Source organism: Lepisosteus platostomus, chromosome 25 (genome assembly GCF_059453375.1).
Source record: "Lepisosteus platostomus isolate fLepPlt1 chromosome 25, fLepPlt1.hap1, whole genome shotgun sequence".
NCBI lineage: Eukaryota > Metazoa > Chordata > Actinopteri > Semionotiformes > Lepisosteidae > Lepisosteus > Lepisosteus platostomus.
Window position 1 is genome coordinate 7,112,783 of NC_142635.1, and position 6,685 is coordinate 7,119,467.

The window sequence follows — 6,685 nt, forward strand, 5'->3', positions numbered from 1 at the left end:
ACTGCACAAAGGCAGCACTGACTGTCCAGAAACGAGAGAATCAGTTACCAGAGTCTGGACATTGATACTCGACACAGGCAGCCCTGACTGTCCAGAAATGAGAGGCTCAGTTACCACAGTGTGGACAAGGAACTGTCCACACAGTGTGGACAGTGTGGACAGTGTGGAACAGTGTGGACAGTGGACCACTGGCTGTCCAGAGACTACATCCTCAGTGGTATAGTGCTGCGAACAGAAACTGGACACAGGCATCCCTGACTCCAGATGCGACATTCACAGTTACCACACTCTGGACAAGAAAACTGGACACAGGCAGCCCTGACTGTCCAGAAATGACAAGCTCAGATACCACAGTCTGGAAAAAAATATACTGGACACAGGCAGCCCTGACTGTCCAGAATTGAAAGAATCAGATACCAGAGTCTGGACAAATAAGACTGGACACAGGCAGACCTGGCTGTCCAGAAATGACAGGCTAGGATACCACAGTCTGGACAAAAAACACTGGACAATGGTAGCACTGACTGTCCAGAAACGAGAGGCTCAGTTACCACAGTGTGACATAGAAACTGGACACAGGCAGCCCTGACTGTCCAGAAATGAGAGGCTCAGTTACCACAGTGTGGACATAGAAATTGGACACAGGCAGCCCTGACTGTCCAGAAATGACAGGCTCAGATACCACAGTCTGGATAAAAAATACTGGACGCAGGCAGCCCTGACTGTCCAGAAACGAGAGAATCAGTTACCAGAGTCTGGATATAGAAACTGGACACAGGCAGCCCTGACTGTCCAGAAACGTCAAGCTCAGATACCACAGTCTGGACAAATAAGACTGGACACAGGCAGCCCTGATTGTCCAGAAACTAAAAGCTCAGTTACCACAGTCTGGACAAGTAAACTGGACACAGGCAATCCTGTCTGTCCAGAGACGGCATGCTCAGTGGTGTAACACTGCTAATAGAAACTGGACACAGGTAGACCTGGTTGTCCAGAAATGACAGGCTCAGACACCAGAGTCTGGACATGAAACACTGCAAAAAGGCAGCACTGACTGTCCAGAAACGAGAGAATGAGTTACCAGAGTCTGGACATAGATACTGGACACAGGCAGCCCTGATTTTCCAGAAACGAGAGGCTCAGTTACCACAGTGTGGACAAGAAAACTGGACACAGGCAAACCTGGCTGTCCAGAGACTACATGCTCAGTGGTGTAACCCTGACTGTCCAGAAATGACAAGCTCAGATACCACAGTCTGGAAAAAAAAATACTGGACACAGGCAGCCCTGACTGTCCGGAATTGAAAGAATCAGATACCAGAGTCTGGACAAATAAGACTGAGAGGCTCAGTTACCACAGTGTGGACAAGGAACTTGGACACAGGCAAACCTGGCTGTCCAGAGACTACATCCTCAGTGGTGTAGTGCTGCGAACAGAAACTGGACACAGGAATCCCTGACTGTCCAGATGCGACATTCTCAGTTACCACACTCTGGACAAGAAAACTGGACACAGGCAAACCTGGCTGTCCAGAGACTACATGCTCAGTGGTGTAACACTGCTAATAGAAACTGGACACAGGCAGCCCTGACTTTCCAGAAATGACAAGCTCAGATACCACAGTCTGGAAAAAAATATACTGGACACAGGCAGACCTGATTGTCCAGAAACGACAAGCTCAGATACCATAGTCTGGACAAATAAGACTGGACACAGGCAGAACTGATTGTCCAGAAACTAGACGCTCAGTTACACAGTCTGGACAAGAAAACTGGACACAGGCAAACCTGTCTATCCAGAAATGAGAGGGTCAGTTACCACAGTGTGGACAAGAAAACTGGACACAGGCAAACCTGACTGTCCAGAAACTAGAGGCTCTGTTTAACCACAGACTGGACAAAGAACTGGACAAAGGTAGTCCTGGCTGCCCAGAGACAACATGCTCAGTGCTTTAACACTGGACATAGAAACTGGACACAGGCATCCCTGATTGTCTCCAGAAATGACAGGCTCAGATACCACAGGCTGGATAAAAAATTCTGGACGCAGGAAGCCCTGACTCTCCAGAGTCTAGAGAATCAGTTACTAGAGTCTGGACATAGAAATTGTACACAGGCAGCCCTGACCGTCCAGACACGACAAGCTCAGATACCAAAGTCTGGATAAATAAGACTGGACACAGGCAGCCCCGATGGTCCCGAAACTAAAAGCTGTTACTGCAGTCTGTACAAGAAAACTGGACACAGGCAACCCTGACCGTCCAGAAACGAGAGAATCAGTTTACAGAGTCTGGACATAGAAACTGGACACAGGCAGCCCTGACTGTCCAGAAATGAGAGGCTCTGTTTAACCACAGTCTGTACAAAGAACTGGACAAAGGTAGTCCTGGCTGCCCAGAGACAACATGCTCAGTGCTTTAACACTGGACATAGAAACTGGACACAGGCATCCCTGATTGTCTAGAAATGAGAGATTCAATTAGCATAGTGTGACAGAGGAGCCTGTCACTGGGTACAGGTAGCACAGAAAATACAACATTCATACACCTTCCATTGAGCAGTTCCTAGATAAGTTCCTGAGGGTGCACACTCAGAGCTTGACTAGTAACTGCTATTACCTAATTTCATATACATTCATATACTTAAAACAGGCATGAGTGAGTATTGTGGTGTGAATGGAGAGCGCTCTCAAAATGGATGTTATTCACGGTTTGTTGGTTGTTGGTGGTTAGGTAGTGGTATATCAACGGAGAGAGAGAGAACAGGTAGGTAAGGAGGATTTACCTTTATTTGAATAATTACTTTTGTTTCTTTTTTGGGAGTTTTGTTATCTGGTGTGAGGGACTGGTGGCCATGTGAATAGACTGCACTTGTTTTGCTTGGGTGCTTTTGCGGCGGAGCCAGTCTGAGATAAAACGGTCCTACTTTGGCTTTACTCAGGCCATTGTGTGACACATAATCTGGACATAGAAACTGGACACAGGCAAACCTGTCTGTCCAGAGACGACATGCTCAGTGGTGTAACACTGCTAATAGAAACTGGACACAGGCAGCCCTGACTGTCCAGAAAGGAGAGGCTCAGTTACCACAGTGTGGACAAAGATACTGGACACAGGCAAACCTGGCTGTCCAGAGACTACATGTTCAGTGGTGTAGCGCTCCGAACAGAAACTGGACACAGGCATCCCTAACTGTCCAGATATGAAATTCTCAGTTACCACAGTGTGGACATTCTCAGTTATGTCTGGAAAAAAAACACTGGACACAGGTAGCCCTGACTGTCCAGAAACGATAGGCTCAGTTACCACATTGTGGACAAGAAAACTGGACACAGGCAGCCCTGACTGTCCAGAAACGAGAGGCTCAGTTACCACAGTGTGGACAACAAAACTGGACACAGGCAAACCTGGCTGTCCAGAGACTACATGCTCAGTGGTGTAACACTGCTAATAGAAAGTGGACACAGGCAGCCCTGACTGTCCAGAAATGACAAGCTCAGTTACCACAGTCTGGACAAAAAAACTGGACACAGTCAATGCTGTCTGTCCAGAGAAGGCATGCTCAGTGGTGTATCACTGCTAATAGAAACTGGACACAGGCAGCCCTGACTGTCCAGAAAGAGTGGCTCAGTTACCACAGTGTGGATATAGAAAGTGGACACAGGGAGCCCTGACTTTCCAAGAATTACAGGCTCAGATACCACAGTCTAGGCAAAAAACACTGGACACAGGCAGCCCTAACTGTCCAGAAATTAGAGGCTCATTTACCACAGTGTGGACATAGAAACTGGACACAGGCAGCCCTGACTATCCAGAAAAGACAGGCTGAGATACCACAGTCTGGACAAAACATATTGGACGCAGGCAGCCCTGACTGTCCAGAAACGAGAGAATCAGTTTCCAGAGTCTGGACATAGAAACTGGACACAGGCAGCCCTGACTGTCCAGAAAGGAGAGCCTCCGTTACCACAGTGTGGACAAAGATACTGGACACAGGCAAACCTGGCTGTCCAAAGACTACATGTTCAGTGGTGTAGCGCTGCGAACAGAAACTGGACACAGGCAGCCCTGACTGTCCAGAAATGACAAGCTCAGTTACCACAGTGTGGACAAGAAAACTGGACACAGGCAACCCTGACTGTCCAGAAACGAGAGGCTCAGTTACCACAGTGTGGACAAGAAAACTGGACACAGGCAAACCTGGCTGTCCAGAAACTACATGCTCAGTGGTGTAACACTGCGAATAGAAACTGGACACAGGCAGCCCTGACTGTCCAGAAATTACAAGCTCAGATACCACAGTCTGGACAAAAAATCCTGGACACAGGCAGCCCTGACTGTCCAGAATTGAGAGAATCAGTTACCAGAGTATGGATATAGAAACTGGACACAGGCAGCCCTGACTGTCCAGAAACGTCAAGCTCAGATACCACAGTCTGGACAAATAAGACTGGACACAGGCAGCCGTGATTGTCCAGAAACTAAGAGCTCAGTTACCACAGTCTTGACAAGTAAACTGGACACAGGCAATCCTGTCTGTCCAGAGACCGCATAGATACTGGACACAGGCAGCCCTGACTGTCCAGAAAGGAGAGGCTCAGTTACCACAGTGTGGACAAAGACACTGGACACAAGCAAACCTGGCTGTCCAGAGACTACATGCTCAGTGGTGTAGTGCTGCGAACAGAAACTGGACACAGGCATCCCTGACTGTCTAGATACGACATTCTCAGTTACCACAGTCTGGACAACAAACGAGAGAATCGGTTACCAGAGTCTGGACATAGAAACTGGACACAGGCAGCCCTGACTGTCCAGAAACGAGTGGTTCAGTTACCACAGTGTGGACAAGAAAACTGGACACAGGCAAACCTGGTTGTCAAGAGACTACATAATCAGTGGTGTAACACTGCTAATAGAAACTGGACACAGGCAGCCCTGACTGTCCAGATACGACATTCTCAGTTACCACAGTCTGGACAAAAAACACTGGACACAGGCAGCCCTGACTGTCCAGAAACGACAAGCTCAGATACCACAGTTTGGACAAATAAGATTGGACACAGGCAGACCTGGTTGTCCAGAAATGACAGACTCAGATACCAGAGTCTGGACATGAAACACTGCACAAAGGCAGCACTGACTGTCCAGAAACGAGAGAATCAGTTACCAGAGTCTGGACATTGATACTGGACACAGGCAGCCCTGACTGTCCAGAAATGAGAGGCTCAGTTACCACAGTGTGGACAAGGAAATTGGACACAGGCAAACCTGGCTGTCCAGAGACTACATCCTCAGTGGTGTAGTGCTGCGAACAGAAACTGGACACAGGCATCCCTGACTGTCCAGATGCGATATTCACAGTTACCACACTCTGGACAAGAAAACTGGACACAGGCAGCCCTGACTGTCCAGAATTGAAAGAATCAGATACCAGAGTCTGGACAAATAAGACTGGACACAGGCAGACCTGGCTGTCCAGAAATGACAGGCTAGGATACCACAGTCTGGACAAAAAACACTGGACAATGGTAGCACTGACTGTCCAGAAACGAGAGGCTCAGTTACCACAGTGTGGACATAGAAACTGGACACAGGCAGCCCTGACTGTCCAGAAATGAGAGGCTCAGTTACCACAGTGTGGACATAGAAACTGGACACAGGCAGCCCTGACTATCCAGAAAAGACAGGCTGAGATACCACAGTCTGGACAAAACATATTGGACGCAGGCAGCCCTGACTGTCCAGAAACAAGAGAATCAGTTTCCAGAGTCTGTACATAGAAAGTGGAAACAGGCAGCCCTGACTGTCCAGAAAGGAGAGCCTCCGTTACCACAGTGTGGACAAAGATACTGGACACAGGCAAACCTGGCTGTCCAAAGACTACATGTTCAGTGGTGTAGCGCTGCGAACAGAAACTGGACACAGGCATCCCTGAATGTCCAGATATGACATTCTCAGTTACCACAGTGTGGACAAGAAAACTGGACACAGGCAGCCCTGACTGTCCAGAAACGAGAGAATCAGTTTCCAGAGTCTGGACATAGAAACTGGACACAGGCAGCCCTGACTGTCCAGAAAGGAGAGCCTCCGTTACCACAGTGTGGACAAAGGTACTGGACACAGGCAAACCTGGCTGTCCAAAGACTACATGTTCAGTGGTGTAGCGCTGCGAACAGAAACTGGACACAGGCAGCCCTGACTGTCCAGAAATGACAAGCTCAGTTACCACAGTGTGGACAAGAAAACTGGACACAGGCAAACCTGGCTGTCCAGAAACTACATGCTCAGTGGTGTAACACTGCGAATAGAAACTGGACACAGGCAGCCCTGACTGTCCAGAAATAACAAGCTCAGATACCACAGTCTGGACAAAAAATCCTGGACACAGGCAGCCCTGACTGTCCAGAATTGAGAGAATCAGTTACCAGAGTATGGATATAGAAACTGGACACAGGCAGCCCTGACTGTCCAGAAACGTCAAGCTCAGATACCACAGTCTGGACAAATAAGACTGGACACAGGCAGCCCTGATTGTCCAGAAACTAAGAGCTCAGTTACCACAGTCTTGACAAGTAAACTGGACACAGGCAATCCTGTCTGTCCAGAGACGGCATAGATACTGGACACAGGCAGCCCTGACTGTCCAGAAAGGAGAGGCTCAGTTACCACAGTGTGGACAAAGA

General features: G+C 48.5%; 1 long non-coding RNA gene across 1 annotated transcript; it reads left to right on the forward strand.

The window, feature by feature from the left end:
• Positions 1-272: 272 nt before the first annotated feature.
• LOC148640991 (uncharacterized) lies at positions 273-5,617 on the forward strand. Its single transcript, XR_015930212.1, has 2 exons — positions 273-514; positions 5,133-5,617. It is a non-coding gene; the product is annotated as an uncharacterized LOC148640991 (long non-coding RNA).
• Positions 5,618-6,685: the final 1,068 nt, after the last annotated feature.